Here is a 16867-nt window from a genome sequence, read left to right as displayed (position 1 = left end):
TACTCCTGTGTCAGACTCTACTTAATGGTCGCACCAACATCCACACGGCCTGAGTGAGTACACTGCTCCCCCTCTGCCTCCTGCCGGCTGCATGGTCTGCACCACGCTTTCCTGCGCCTCCACCATCCAGACTCCCGGGGCCTCCCCTATCCGTGGAGGGAACGTCATCTGGTTGCTCCACTCCATCTCCCCCAGGTACTCCCATCGGCAGTGGCGCTATCCCCTTACCGCGAACCACGGGTGGCGTAACGAACACTAACCCCCCTGTAAATAGTCCCCTTCTCATTTTTGAGTGTCCACGAGCCCCCGGGTCCAAAGACCCTCGAGCCACAGCAACCCCCGGATCCGAGCAGTCCGACTGCTGCAGGGGCGGTACAACTGCAGATTCAAAGCACAATGCACAAAGTATCAGAATTAAATCACAAATTCAGTGCTGCGCCATCTGTACATCTTAGCCAGTTACGCTTTGCTACAACTGTATGTCTAAGGCCTGGGACACACAGTGAGTAAAACGGGCATCGCATTCTACTCGGACCAGTGTTACTCTATGGGGCTGTTCCCATCTGCGATTGTTTTCTCACCCCTAATTTGACCGAAAAAACAATCGGGTGTAATCCGATCCGTATTCACTCGCACCCATACAAGTCTATGGGTCCAAGTGAACCATCGCATTGCACTTGGATAACAGCGAAGTGCAGTGTGATAATCACATGAGCTGAGAATGGAGGAGATTGGGAGGTTAGTCCCTCCCTCTCCTCCGCAGCTGTGATCTGATCGCAGGCTTGGATCATAGTATAATGACACTCGGTTCACGCTCGCAGCAGAGCATGAGCCAAGGGTCATTAGCATAACGCATCCGATGCTTTCGCATGTGATGCCGTGCTATTGTGTGGCCCCAGCCTAAAGGCCACTTTACACGCTTCGACATCGCTCAAGCGATCTCGTTGTGGTCACGGAATTTGTGACGCACATCCTGCTGCTTTAGCGATGTCATTGCGTGTGACACCTATGAGCGATTTTGAATCGTCGCAAAAACGTTCAAAATCGCTAATCGGTGACATCCCCCCTATTCCCAATTATCGTTGCTGCTGCAGGTACGATGTAGTTCATTGTTCCTGCGGCAGCACACATCACTATGTGTGACACCGTAGGAGCGAGGAACCTCTCCTTACCTGCGGCCGCCGGCAATGCGGAAGGAAGGAGGTGGGCGGGATGTTACGTTCCGCTCATCTCCGCCCCTCCGCTTCTATTGGGCGCCCACTTAGTGAAGTCGCTGTGATGCCAAATGAACCGCCCCCTTAGAAAGGAGACGGATTGCTGGTCACAGCGACGTCGCTAGGCAGGTAAATAGTGTGACGGGTCTGAGCGATGTTGTGCGCCACGGGCAGCGATTTGCCCATGTCGCACAACCCATGGCGGCGGGTGCGCTCGCTAGCGATATCGGTAATGATATCACAGCGTGTAAAGTGGCCTTTAGGCTATGTGCACAATTTGCAGAAATTTCTGCACCAAATCTGCATCTTGTGGAAGAAAAAAAAAGTGTGTGTTTTTGCTACGTTTTTGTTGTATTTTTTCCATGCGTTTTAAACGCATTCGTGCTGGAAAAAATGCTGCAAAAATGCCGAACGAATTGCCACCATTTTGCACCAAATCTGCAAGGAAAAGTAAGCAATGTGTGCACAGCTCTTCAGGATTCTCATTGGGGCGTTCAAGAAGAATATATGGGCCCTTTACAGGCTACAAACTCATAAAAATGCAAAATCTGACCTACTTTGGAGGTAGAAATGGGCCCACCCTAGCTCTTGGGCCCCTGAGCAACTGCACAGATTGCACCAATGGTATGTCCGCCCCTGAGTTATGTGACAAAACTGCACCCAAAAATACATTTAAAAAAATGATCAAAAACCCAGAACGCCTTAAACGAACAATGTCAGCTCTGCTACACCTAGCTCTTCTATTGTAGACCTACCTTTAAACCTGATCCATATACATTGTCATATCACATTCTTAGTACAAAGGGGACCACCATAAACCAAGATTTAGTACAAAACATCACTGGATGAGAACATTCCCTGCCGTCCTAAGAAATGCAAATGCCAAACATCAATGGAGAAGTGACCACACACATAAGCAACAGCCACAGGAGAGAAATACCCTAAAATATGGCCCGTGATAATAATCAGCGAAAGTCCCTCTGATCACATGTTAGTCTCTTAAAGTGTTAAAATATTGTTTCTTTTTAAGCAGTATGTAACAACGACTAACTCCCTGAATGTAACTACGGTACCACTAACAGCCCAGAATGTAACTACCAACATTATCCCCACAGAATATAACTACCACTAACCCCTCAGAATGTAACTACCACTAACCCCCCAGAATATAACTACCACTAACCCCCAGAATGTAACTACCACTAACCCCTCAGAATGTAACTACCACTAACCCCCCAGAATGTAACTACCACTAACCCCACAGAATGTAACTACCACTAACCCCTCAGAATGTAACTACCACTAACCCCCCAGAATGTAACTACCACTAACCCCCAGAATGTAACTACCACTAACCCCCAGAATATAACTACCACTAACCCCACAGAATGTAACTACAACTAACCCCACAGAATGTAACTACCACTAAACCTACAGAATGTAACTACCACTAACCCCACAGAATGTAACTACCACTAACCCCACAGAATGTAACTACCACTAACCCCTCAGAATGTAACTACCACTAACCCCCCAGAATGTAACTACCACTAACCCCCAGAATGTAACTACCACTAACCCCCAGAATATAACTACCACTAACCCCACAGAATGTAACTACAACTAACCCCACAGAATGTAACTACCACTAAACCTACAGAATGTAACTACCACTAACCCCACAGAATGTAACTACCACTAACCCCACAGAATGTAACTACCACTAACTCCCAGAATGTAACTACCACTAACCCCCCAGAATGTAACTACCACTAACCCCCAGAATGTAACTACCACTAACCCCCAGAATGTAACTACCAATAACCCCCCAGAATGTAACTACCACTAACCCCCAGAATATAACTACCACTAACCCCCCAGAATATAACTACCACTAACCCCCCAGAATGTAACTACCAACATTATCCCCACAGAATATAACTACCACTAACCCCCCAGAATATAACTACCACTAACCCCCCAGAATGTAACTACCACTAACCCCACAGAATGTAACTACCACTAACCCCACGGAATTTAACTACCACTAACCCCCAGAATGTAACTACCACTAACCCCCAGAATGTAACTACCACTAACCCCCAGAATGTAACTACCACTAACTCCCCAGAATGTAACTACCACTAACCCCCAGACTGTAACTACCACTAACCCCCAGAATGTAACTACCAACATTATCCCCACAGAATATAACTACCACTAACCCCCCAGAATGTAACTGCCACTAACCTCACAGAATGTGTAACTACCACTAACCCCACAGAATGTAACTACCACTAACCCCCCAGAATATAACTACCACTAACCCCACAGAATGTAACTACAACTAACCCCACAGAATGTAACTACCACTAACCCCCCAGAATATAACTACCACTAACCCCACAGAATGTAACTACAACTAACCCCACAGAATGTAACTACAACTAACCCCACAGAATGTAACTACCACTAACCCTACAGAATGTAACTACCACTAACCCTACAGAATGTAACTACCACTAACCCTACAGAATGTAACTACCACTAACCCTACAGAATGTAACTACCACTAACCCCACAGAATGTAACTACCACTAACTCCCAGAATGTAACTACCACTAACCCCCCAGAATGTAACTACCACTAACCCCCAGAATGTAACTACCACTAACCCCCAGAATGTAACTACCAATAACCCCCCAGAATGTAACTACCACTAACCCCCAGAATATAACTACCACTAACCCCCCAGAATATAACTACCACTAACCCCCCAGAATGTAACTACCAACATTATCCCCACAGAATATAACTACCACTAACCCCCCAGAATATAACTACCACTAACCCCCCAGAATGTAACTACCACTAACCCCACAGAATGTAACTACCACTAACCCCACGGAATTTAACTACCACTAACCCCCAGAATGTAACTACCACTAACCCCCAGAATGTAACTACCACTAACCCCCAGAATGTAACTACCACTAACTCCCCAGAATGTAACTACCACTAACCCCCAGACTGTAACTACCACTAACCCCCAGAATGTAACTACCAACATTATCCCCACAGAATATAACTACCACTAACCCCCCAGAATGTAACTGCCACTAACCTCACAGAATGTGTAACTACCACTAACCCCACAGAATGTAACTACCACTAACCCCCCAGAATGTAACTACCACTAACTCCCCAGAATGTAACTACCACTAACCCCCAGAATGTAACTACCACTAACCCCACAGAATGTAACTACCACTAACCCCCCAAAATGTAACTACCACTAACCCCCCAGAATGTAACTACCACTAACACCACAAAATGTAACTACCACTAACCCCACAAAATGTAACTACCACTAACCCCACAGAATTTAACTACCACTAACCCCCAGAATGTAACTACCACTAACCCCCCAGAATATAACTACCACTAACCCCCCAGAATGTAACTACCACTAACCCCACAGAATGTAACTACCACTAACCCCACAGAATGTAACTACCCCTAACCCCCAGAATGTAACTACCACTAACCACACAGAATATAACTACCACTAACCCCACAGAATGTAACTACCACTAACCCCCAGAATGTAACTACCACTAACCCCCAGAATGTAACTACCACTAACCCCCAGAATGTAACTACCACTAACCCCCAGAATGTAACTACCACTAACCCCCAGAATGTAACTACCACTAACCCCCAGAATGTAACTACCACTAACCCCACAGAATGTAACTACCACTAACCCCACAGAATGTAACTACCACTAACTCCCAGAATGTAACTACCACTAACCCCCAGAATGTAACTACCACTAACCCCACAGAATGTAACTACCACTAACCCCACAGAATGTAACTACCACTAACCCCACAGAATGTAACTACCACTAACTCCCAGAATGTAACTACCACTAACTCCCAGAATGTAACTACCACTAACCCCACAGAATGTAACTACCACTAACCCCACAGAATGTAACTACCACTAACTCCCAGAATGTAACTACCACTAACCACACAGAATATAACTACTGTTGACCCCACTAGGCCATGGTGTAATATGCTGGTGGTATTGTGTGGGGTTCTCCCACTGGAGAGCTGGTCTGGTGGGTGGTAACTGGAGATGTTTTGCTCCTTGGATAACTAAATGAGCACAAATATAGCACAAAAAAGAACATGTCATTTTGGTATTCACTGGAGACCACTTCGTGCCTCCATATCATAGGGTGACAGATGGATCCCAGGACATGGCTCCTGATGTCTCAGTTTACAAAGCATTGGGAATTTGCCATACGGAATCTGTGAAAGCCGAACTTTCTGAGTAATTCATGCAGTTCACCTTGTATAAGGAGTATAAGAGAAAGTGAACGAGATGGAGAAATATATAAATACACTTTGTGATATCAACGTAAACTGCAGCAAGAGACAAACTTAACTCTGCTACATCAGTAATGAATCTCACACTGTACACTTGATATCAGCAGCACACCTGTATACTGGTTGCACACTCCATCCTCCAGGCATTAAGCTAACAAGCAGATAAGTCAATAAAGTATACACACAGGTGACTGTGCTGCTGGTATAATACACACAGGTGACTGTGCTGCTGGTATAATACACACAGGTGACTGTGCTGCTGGTATAATACACACAGGTGACTGTGCTGCTGGTATAATACACACAGGTGACTGTGCTGCTGGTATAATACACACAGGTGACTATGCTGGTGGTACAATACACACAGGTGACTGTGCTGCTGGTATAATACACACAGGTGACTGTGCTGCTGGTACAATACACACAGGTGACTGTGCTGCTGGTATAATACACACAGGTGACTGTGCTGCTGGTACAATACACACAGGTGACTGTGCTGCTGGTACAATACACACAGGTGACTGTGCTGCTGGTACAATACACACAGGTGACTGTGCTGCTGGTACAATACACACAGGTGACTGTGCTGCTGGTATAATACACACAGGTGACTGTGCTGCTGGTACAATACACACAGGTGACTGTGCTGCTGGTATAATACACACAGGTGACTGTGCTGCTGGTACAATACACACAGGTGACTGTGCTGCTGGTACAATACACACAGGTGACTGTGCTGCTGGTACAATACACACAGGTGACTGTGCTGCTGCTGGTACAATACACACAGGTGACTGTGCTGCTGGTACAATACACACAGGTGACTGTGCTGCTGGTACAATACACACAGGTGACTGTGCTGCTGCTGGTACAATACACACAGGTGTCTGTGCTGCTGCTCATACAATACACACAGGTGACTGTGCTGCTGCTGGTATAATACACACAGGTGACTGTGCTGCTGGTATAATACACACAGGTGACTGTGCTGCTGGTACAATACACACAGGTGACTGTGCTGCTGGTACAATACACACAGGTGACTGTGCTGCTGCTCATACAATACACACAGGTGACTGTGCTGCTGCTGGTATAATACACACAGGTGACTGTGCTGCTGCTGGTATAATACACACAGGTGACTGTGCTGCTGCTGGTATAATACACACAGGTGACTGTGCTGCTGCTGGTATAATACACACAGGTGACTGTGCTGCTGCTGGTATAATACACACAGGTGACTGTGCTGCTGCTGGTATAATACACACAGGTGACTGTGCTGCTGCTGGTATAATACACACAGGTGACTGTGCTGCTGGTACAATACACACAGGTGACTGTGCTGCTGGTACAATACACACAGGTGACTGTGCTGCTGGTACAATACACACAGGTGACTGTGCTGCTGGTACAATACACACAGGTGACTGTGCTGCTGCTGGTACAATACACACAGGTGTCTGTGCTGCTGCTCATACAATACACACAGGTGACTGTGCTGCTGCTTGTATAATACACACAGGTGACTGTGCTGCTGGTATAATACACACAGGTGACTGTGCTGCTGGTATAATACACACAGGTGACTGTGCTGCTGGTACAATACACACAGGTGACTGTGCTGCTGGTATAATACACACAGGTGACTGTGCTGCTGCTGGTACAATACACACAGGTGTCTGTGCTGCTGCTCATACAATACACACAGGTGACTGTGCTGCTGCTCATACAATACACACAGGTGACTGTGCTGCTGCTGGTATAATACACACAGGTGACTGTGCTGCTGGTATAATACACACAGGTGACTGTGCTGCTGGTACAATACACACAGGTGACTATGCTGCTGGTATAATACACACAGGTGACTGTGCTGCTGGTATAATACACACAGGTGACTGTGCTGCTGGTACAATACACACAGGTGACTGTGCTGCTGGTATAATACACACAGGTGACTGTGCTGCTGGTATAATACACACAGGTGACTGTGCTGCTGGTACAATACACACAGGTGACTGTGCTGCTGGTATAATACACACAGGTGACTGTGCTGCTGGTATAATACACACAGGTGACTGTGCTGCTGGTATAATACACACAGGTGACTGTGCTGCTGGTATAATACACACAGGTGACTGTGCTGCTGGTACAATACACACAGGTGACTGCTGCTGGTACAATACACACAGGTGACTGTGCTGCTGGTACAATACACACAGGTGACTGTGCTGCTGGTATAATACACACAGGTGACTGTGCTGCTGGTACAATACACACAGGTGACTGTGCTGCTGGTATAATACACACAGGTGACTGTGCTGCTGGTATAATACACACAGGTGACTGTGCTGCTGGTATAATACACACAGGTGACTGTGCTGCTGGTACAATACACACAGGTGACTGTGCTGCTGGTATAATACACACAGGTGACTGGGCTGCTCATACAATACACACAGGTGACTGCGCTGCTGGTACAATACACACAGGTGACTGTGCTGCTGGTACAATACACACAGGTGACTGTGTTGCTGGTATAATACACACAGGTGACTGTGCTGCTGGTACAATACACACAGGTGACTGCTGCTGGTACAATACACACAGGTGACTGTGCTGCTGGTACAATACACACAGGTGACTGTGCTGCTGGTACAATACACACAGGTGACTGTGCTGCTGGTACAATACACACAGGTGACTGTGCTGCTGGTACAATACACACAGGTGACTGTGCTGCTGGTACAATACACACAGGTGACTGTGCTGCTGGTACAATACACACAGGGGACTGTGCTGCTGGTATAATACACACAGGTGACTGTGCTCCTGGTATAATACACACAGGTGACTGTGCTGCTGGTACAATACACACAGGTGACTGTGCTGCTGGTATAATACACACAGGTGACTGTGCTGCTGGTACAATACACACAGGTGACTGTGCTGCTGGTACAATACACACAGGTGACTGTGCTGCTGGTATAATACACACAGGTGACTGTGCTGCTGGTATAATACACACAGGTGACTGTGCTGCTGGTACAATACACACAGGTGACTGTGCTGCTGGTACAATACACACAGGTGACTGTGCTGCTGGTATAATACACACAGGTGACTGTGCTGCTGGTATAATACACACAGGGGACTGTGCTACTGGTACAATACACACAGGTGACTGTGCTGCTGGTATAATACACACAGGTGACTGTGCTGCTGGTATAATACACACAGGTGACTGTGCTACTGGTACAATACGCACAGGTGACTGTGCTGCTGGTACAATTCACACAGGTGACTGTGCTGCTGGTACAATACACACAGGTGACTGTGCTGCTGCTCATACAATACACACAGGTGACTGTGCTGCTGCTTGTATAATACACACAGGTGACTGTGCTGCTGGTATAATACACACAGGTGACTGTGCTGCTGGTATAATACACACAGGTGACTGTGCTGCTGGTACAATACACACAGGTGACTGTGCTGCTGGTATAATACACACAGGTGACTGTGCTGCTGCTGGTACAATACACACAGGTGTCTGTGCTGCTGCTCATACAATACACACAGGTGACTGTGCTGCTGCTCATACAATACACACAGGTGACTGTGCTGCTGCTGGTATAATACACACAGGTGACTGTGCTGCTGGTATAATACACACAGGTGACTGTGCTGCTGGTACAATACACACAGGTGACTATGCTGCTGGTATAATACACACAGGTGACTGTGCTGCTGGTATAATACACACAGGTGACTGTGCTGCTGGTACAATACACACAGGTGACTGTGCTGCTGGTATAATACACACAGGTGACTGTGCTGCTGGTATAATACACACAGGTGACTGTGCTGCTGGTACAATACACACAGGTGACTGTGCTGCTGGTATAATACACACAGGTGACTGTGCTGCTGGTATAATACACACAGGTGACTGTGCTGCTGGTATAATACACACAGGTGACTGTGCTGCTGGTATAATACACACAGGTGACTGTGCTGCTGGTACAATACACACAGGTGACTGCTGCTGGTACAATACACACAGGTGACTGTGCTGCTGGTACAATACACACAGGTGACTGTGCTGCTGGTATAATACACACAGGTGACTGTGCTGCTGGTACAATACACACAGGTGACTGTGCTGCTGGTATAATACACACAGGTGACTGTGCTGCTGGTATAATACACACAGGTGACTGTGCTGCTGGTACAATACACACAGGTGACTGTGCTGCTGGTATAATACACACAGGTGACTGGGCTGCTCATACAATACACACAGGTGACTGCGCTGCTGGTACAATACACACAGGTGACTGTGCTGCTGGTACAATACACACAGGTGACTGTGTTGCTGGTATAATACACACAGGTGACTGTGCTGCTGGTACAATACACACAGGTGACTGCTGCTGGTACAATACACACAGGTGACTGTGCTGCTGGTACAATACACACAGGTGACTGTGCTGCTGGTACAATACACACAGGTGACTGTGCTGCTGGTACAATACACACAGGTGACTGTGCTGCTGGTACAATACACACAGGTGACTGTGCTGCTGGTACAATACACACAGGTGACTGTGCTGCTGGTACAATACACACAGAAGACTGTGCTGCTGGTATAATACACACAGGTGACTGTGCTCCTGGTATAATACACACAGGTGACTGTGCTGCTGGTACAATACACACAGGTGACTGTGCTGCTGGTATAATACACACAGGTGACTGTGCTGCTGGTACAATACACACAGGTGACTGTGCTGCTGGTACAATACACACAGGTGACTGTGCTGCTGGTATAATACACACAGGTGACTGTGCTGCTGGTATAATACACACAGGTGACTGTGCTGCTGGTACAATACACACAGGTGACTGTGCTGCTGGTACAATACACACAGGTGACTGTGCTGCTGGTATAATACACACAGGTGACTGTGCTGCTGGTATAATACACACAGGGGACTGTGCTACTGGTACAATACACACAGGTGACTGTGCTGCTGGTATAATACACACAGGTGACTGTGCTGCTGGTATAATACACACAGGTGACTGTGCTACTGGTACAATACGCACAGGTGACTGTGCTGCTGGTACAATTCACACAGGTGACTGTGCTGCTGGTACAATACACACAGGTGACTGTGCTGCTGGTACAATACACACAGGTGACTGTGCTGCTGGTACAATACACACAGGTGACTGTGCTGCTGGTACAATACACACAGGTGACTGTGCTGCTGGTACAATACACACAGGTGACTGTGCTGCTGGTACAATACACACAGGTGACTGTGCTGCTGGTACAATACACACAGGTGACTGTGCTGCTGGTATAATACACACAGGTGACTGTGCTGCTGCTGGTACAATACACACAGGTGTCTGTGCTGCTGCTCATACAATACACACAGGTGACTGTGCTGCTGCTGGTATAATACACACAGGTGACTGTGCTGCTGGTATAATACACACAGGTGACTGTGCTGCTGGTACAATACACACAGGTGACTGTGCTGCTGGTACAATACACACAGGTGACTGTGCTGCTGCTCATACAATACACACAGGTGACTGTGCTGCTGCTGGTATAATACACACAGGTGACTGTGCTGCTGCTGGTATAATACACACAGGTGACTGTGCTGCTGCTGGTATAATACACACAGGTGACTGTGCTGCTGCTGGTATAATACACACAGGTGACTGTGCTGCTGCTGGTATAATACACACAGGTGACTGTGCTGCTGCTGGTATAATACACACAGGTGACTGTGCTGCTGCTGGTATAATACACACAGGTGACTGTGCTGCTGCTGGTATAATACACACAGGTGACTGTGCTGCTGGTACAATACACACAGGTGACTGTGCTGCTGGTACAATACACACAGGTGACTGTGCTGCTGGTACAATACACACAGGTGACTGTGCTGCTGGTACAATACACACAGGTGACTGTGCTGCTGCTGGTACAATACACACAGGTGTCTGTGCTGCTGCTCATACAATACACACAGGTGACTGTGCTGCTGCTTGTATAATACACACAGGTGACTGTGCTGCTGGTATAATACACACAGGTGACTGTGCTGCTGGTATAATACACACAGGTGACTGTGCTGCTGGTATAATACACACAGGTGACTGTGCTGCTGGTATAATACACACAGGTGACTGTGCTGCTGCTGGTACAATACACACAGGTGACTGTGCTGCTGCTCATACAATACACACAGGTGACTGTGCTGCTGCTGGTATAATACACACAGGTGACTGTGCTGCTGGTATAATACACACAGGTGACTGTGCTGCTGGTATAATACACACAGGTGACTGTGCTGCTGGTACAATACACACAGGTGACTGTGCTGCTGGTACAATACACACAGGTGACTGTGCTGCTGGTATAATACACACAGGTGACTGTGCTGCTGGTATAATACACACAGGTGACTGTGCTGCTGGTACAATACACACAGGTGACTGTGCTGCTGGTACAATACACACAGGTGACTGTGCTGCTGGTATAATACACACAGGTGACTGTGCTGCTGGTATAATACACACAGGTGACTGTGCTGCTGGTATAATACACACAGGTGACTGTGCTGCTGGTATAATACACACAGGTGACTGTGCTGCTGGTACAATACACACAGGTGACTGCTGCTGGTACAATACACACAGGTGACTGTGCTGCTGGTACAATACACACAGGTGACTGTGCTGCTGGTACAATACACACAGGTGACTGTGCTGCTGGTACAATACACACAGGTGACTGTGCTGCTGGTATAATACACACAGGTGACTGTGCTGCTGGTATAATACACACAGGTGACTGTGCTGCTGGTATAATACACACAGGTGACTGTGCTGCTGGTATAATACACACAGGTGACTGTGCTGCTGGTATAATACACACAGGTGACTGTGCTGCTGGTATAATACACACAGGTGACTGTGCTGCTGGTACAATACACACAGGTGACTGTGCTGCTGGTATAATACACACAGGTGACTGTGCTGTTGGTATAATACACACAGGTGACTGTGCTACTGGTACAATACACACACGTGACTGTGCTGCTGGTACAATACACACAGGTGACTGTGCTGCTGGTATAATACACACAGGTGACTGTGCTGCTGGTATAATACACACAGATGACTGTGCTGCTGGTATAATACACACAGGTGACTGTGCTGCTGGTATAATACACACAGGTGACTGTGCTGCTGGTATAATACACACAGGTGACTGTGCTGCTGGTATAATACACACAGGTGACTGTGCTGCTGGTATAATACACACAGGTGACTGTGCTGCTGGTACAATAAACACAGGTGACTGTGCTGCTGGTATAATACACACAGATGACTGTGCTGCTCCTGTTACAATACACACAGGTGACTGTGCTGCTGGTACAATACACACACGTGACTGTGCTGCTGGTACAATACACACAGGTGACTGTGCTGCTGGTATAATACACACAGATGACTGTGCTGCTGGTATAATACACACAGGTGACTATGCTGCTGGTATAATACACACAGGTGACTGTGCTGCTGGTATAATACACACACGTGACTGTGCTGCTGGTACAATACACACAGGTGACTGTGCTGCTGGTATAATACACACAGGTGACTGTGCTGCTGGTATAATACACACAGGTGACTGTGCTGCTGGTATAATACACACAGGTGACTATGCTGCTGGTATAATACACACAGGTGACTGTGCTGCTGGTATAATACACACAGGTGACTGTGCTGCTGGTATAATACACACAGGTGACTATGCTGCTGGTATAATACACACAGGTGACTGTGCTGCTGGTATAATACACACAGGTGACTGTGCTGCTGGTATAATACACACAGGTGACTGTGCTGCTGGTATAATACACACAGGTGACTGTGCTGCTGGTACAATACACACAGGTGACTGTGCTGCTGGTACAATACACACAGGTGACTGTGCTCCTGGTACAATACACACAGGTGACTGTGCTCCTGGTACAATACACACAGGTGACTGTGCTGCTGGTATAATACACACAGGTGACTGTGCTGCTGGTATAATACACACAGGTGACTATGCTGCTGGTATAATACACACAGGTGACTATGCTGCTGGTATAATACACACAGGTGACTATGCTGCTGGTATAATACACACAGGTGACTGTGCTGCTGGTATAATACACACACGTGACTGTGCTGCTGGTACAATACACACAGGTGACTGTGCTGCTGGTATAATACACACAGGTGACTGTGCTGCTGGTATAATACACACAGGTGACTGTGCTGCTGGTATAATACACACAGGTGACTATGCTGCTGGTATAATACACACAGGTGACTGTGCTGCTGGTATAATACACACAGGTGACTGTGCTGCTGGTATAATACACACAGGTGACTATGCTGCTGGTATAATACACACAGGTGACTGTGCTGCTGGTATAATACACACAGGTGACTGTGCTGCTGGTATAATACACACAGGTGACTGTGCTGCTGGTATAATACACACAGGTGACTGTGCTGCTGGTACAATACACACAGGTGACTGTGCTGCTGGTACAATACACACAGGTGACTGTGCTCCTGGTACAATACACACAGGTGACTGTGCTCCTGGTACAATACACACAGGTGACTGTGCTGCTGGTATAATACACACAGGTGACTATGCTGCTGGTATAATACACACAGGTGACTGTGCTGCTGGTACAATACACACAGGTGACTGTGCTGCTGGTATAATACACACAGGTGACTGTGCTCCTGGTACAATACACACAGGTGACTGTGCTCCTGGTACAATACACACAGGTGACTGTGCTGCTGGTATAATACACACAGGTGACTGTGCTGCTGGTATAATACACACAGGTGACTATGCTGCTGGTATAATACACACAGGTGACTATGCTGCTGGTATAATACACACAGGTGACTGTGCTGCTGGTATAATACACACAGGTGACTGTGCTGCTGGTATAATACACACAGGTGACTATGCTGCTGGTATAATACACACAGGTGACTATGCTGCTGGTATAATACACACAGGTGACTGTGCTGCTGGTATAATACACACAGGTGACTGTGCTGCTGGTACAATACACACAGGAGTTTGCAGCAGTCTGTGCACTTTGCTGTTGCAGATAAAAGTTGTCGGTCTTGGCTGGGGCTGAGCACAGCACCCCGGGGTGACAGGCAGGGGACATACCTGGAGGCAGAGCTGTGCCGTCCTGCTCCGTGTCAGTGCTCCGTCCCGGGCTGAGCTGCTGCAGCTGGTCCCTCCCGAGCACACACTGGCTGCATGGGGAGGGGATGCTGGCAGCAGAGGCAGAACCATCATTGGACCTCCTGATCTCCCCTCCCCTCCTGCTGGGGAATACACAGCTCAGCACAGCAGTATCAGGACCATATGCCAGCAGGGACTCCCCGTCCAGATGGGATGTCTGCATGTAGCAGAGCTGACTGTGTTCCCACTCATGGCAATCATTACTGTATAAAGCTGAGCACTAGCTTTGCCTGCAGTGTGTGGAAAACACAGGCAACACAGGGTGATTTCATGGGAATTCTTGCAAAAATTACATTTGCTGCATATGTACAAGAGGTGAAAAAAATAGGAAATCTGGAAATAAATAAATAAAATAATTTTATTTTTGTCACCATTTTCTGAGACCCATAACTTATTTTAATTTCTCCATTGATTCAGCAGGGTGAGGGATTGCTTTTTGCATCATGAAAAACTGATGTTTTTATTGCTACCACTTCATGGCGTATTTTTATTGCTTTTTTACATATTTGTTTAGATTACTTTAAAACTTTTTAAAACTTTTTCACTTTTTTTTCCAATATTTTTATTTTTCCATAGTGGTCTTGATCCTGCAAATGTTTGATAGCATCTTCTATATACTCTAATTCTTCAGTATTGACGTAAATAGTCAAAATGAAGGTCTTTTATGAATGGCATCTACAGGGTAGGTCCATAGAAGTCCTAAGATGGCAGCCATGGGGGGCCTCCAGCTAACAGAAGACATAGGTAAATAGACACACAGACAGACAGGTAGACAGACAGATACAACTGCATCTCAATAAATTAGAATACCATCAAACAGTTTATATACTTCAGTAATTCAATACAAAAAGTGAAATGCATATATAATAGAGTCATTAAACACTGAGGGATTCATTTCTATACATCTATATATTATATAGAGTCATTACACACAGAGGGATTTATTCTTATATATTATATAGAGTCATTATACACAGAGGGATCTATTCCTATATATTATATGGAGTCATTACACACAGAGGGATCTATTCCTATATATTATATAGAGTCATTACACACAGAGGGATCTATTCCTATATATTATATAGAGTCATTACACACAGAGGGATCTATTCGTATATATTATATAGTCATTACACACAGAGGAATCTATTCCTATATATTATATAGAGTCATTACACACAGAGGGATTTATTCTTATATATTATATAGAGTCATTACACACAGAGGGATCTATTCCTATATATTATATAGAGTCATTACACACAGAGGGATGTATTCTTATATATTATATAGTCATTACACACAGAGGAATCTATTCCTATATATTATATAGAGTCATTACACACAGAGGGATCTATTTCTATATATTATATAGAGTCATTACACACAGAGGGATCTATTCCTATACATTATATAGATTCAATACACACAGAGGAATCTATTTCTATATATTAATAGAGTCATTACACACAGAATGATCTATTCCTATATATTATATAGAGTCATTACACACACTGGGATCTATTCCTATATAATATATAGAGTCATTACACACAGTGGGATCTATTCCTATATATTATATAGAGTCATTACACACAGAGGGATCTATTTCTATATATTATATAGAGTCATTACACACAGTGGGATCTATACCTATATATTATATAGAGTCATTACACATAGAGGGATCTATTCCTATATATTATATAGAGTCATTACACACAGAGGGATCTATTTCTATATATTATATAGAGTCATTACACACAGAGTGATCTATTTCAAGTGTTTATGTCTGTTAATGTTGATGATTATGGCTTACAGCCAGTGAAAACCTAAAAGTCATTATCTCAGAAAATTAGATTGATTGTGTAGCCTACTAAACA

The 16867-nt window shown here is 45.8% G+C and overlaps 1 protein-coding gene across 2 annotated transcripts in view; it reads right to left on the bottom strand.

Moving 5' to 3' along the window:
• The window catches only part of KCNS3 (potassium voltage-gated channel modifier subfamily S member 3), a 173143-nt gene extending 158094 nt beyond the window's left edge, over positions 1-15049 (bottom strand). For both annotated transcript variants that reach the window (XM_075341134.1, XM_075341133.1), the window contains exon 1: positions 14904-15049. The gene's annotated coding sequence lies outside the window, so the exon portion shown is untranslated. The remainder of the gene's footprint in view (positions 1-14903) is intronic.
• Between the last annotated feature and the right edge of the window lie 1818 nt (positions 15050-16867).

This window comes from Anomaloglossus baeobatrachus, chromosome 3 (genome assembly GCF_048569485.1).
Source record: "Anomaloglossus baeobatrachus isolate aAnoBae1 chromosome 3, aAnoBae1.hap1, whole genome shotgun sequence".
NCBI lineage: Eukaryota > Metazoa > Chordata > Amphibia > Anura > Aromobatidae > Anomaloglossus > Anomaloglossus baeobatrachus.
The sequence above is the reverse complement of the archived record's forward strand: the minus strand, read 5'-3'. Positions and strand labels throughout refer to the sequence as shown.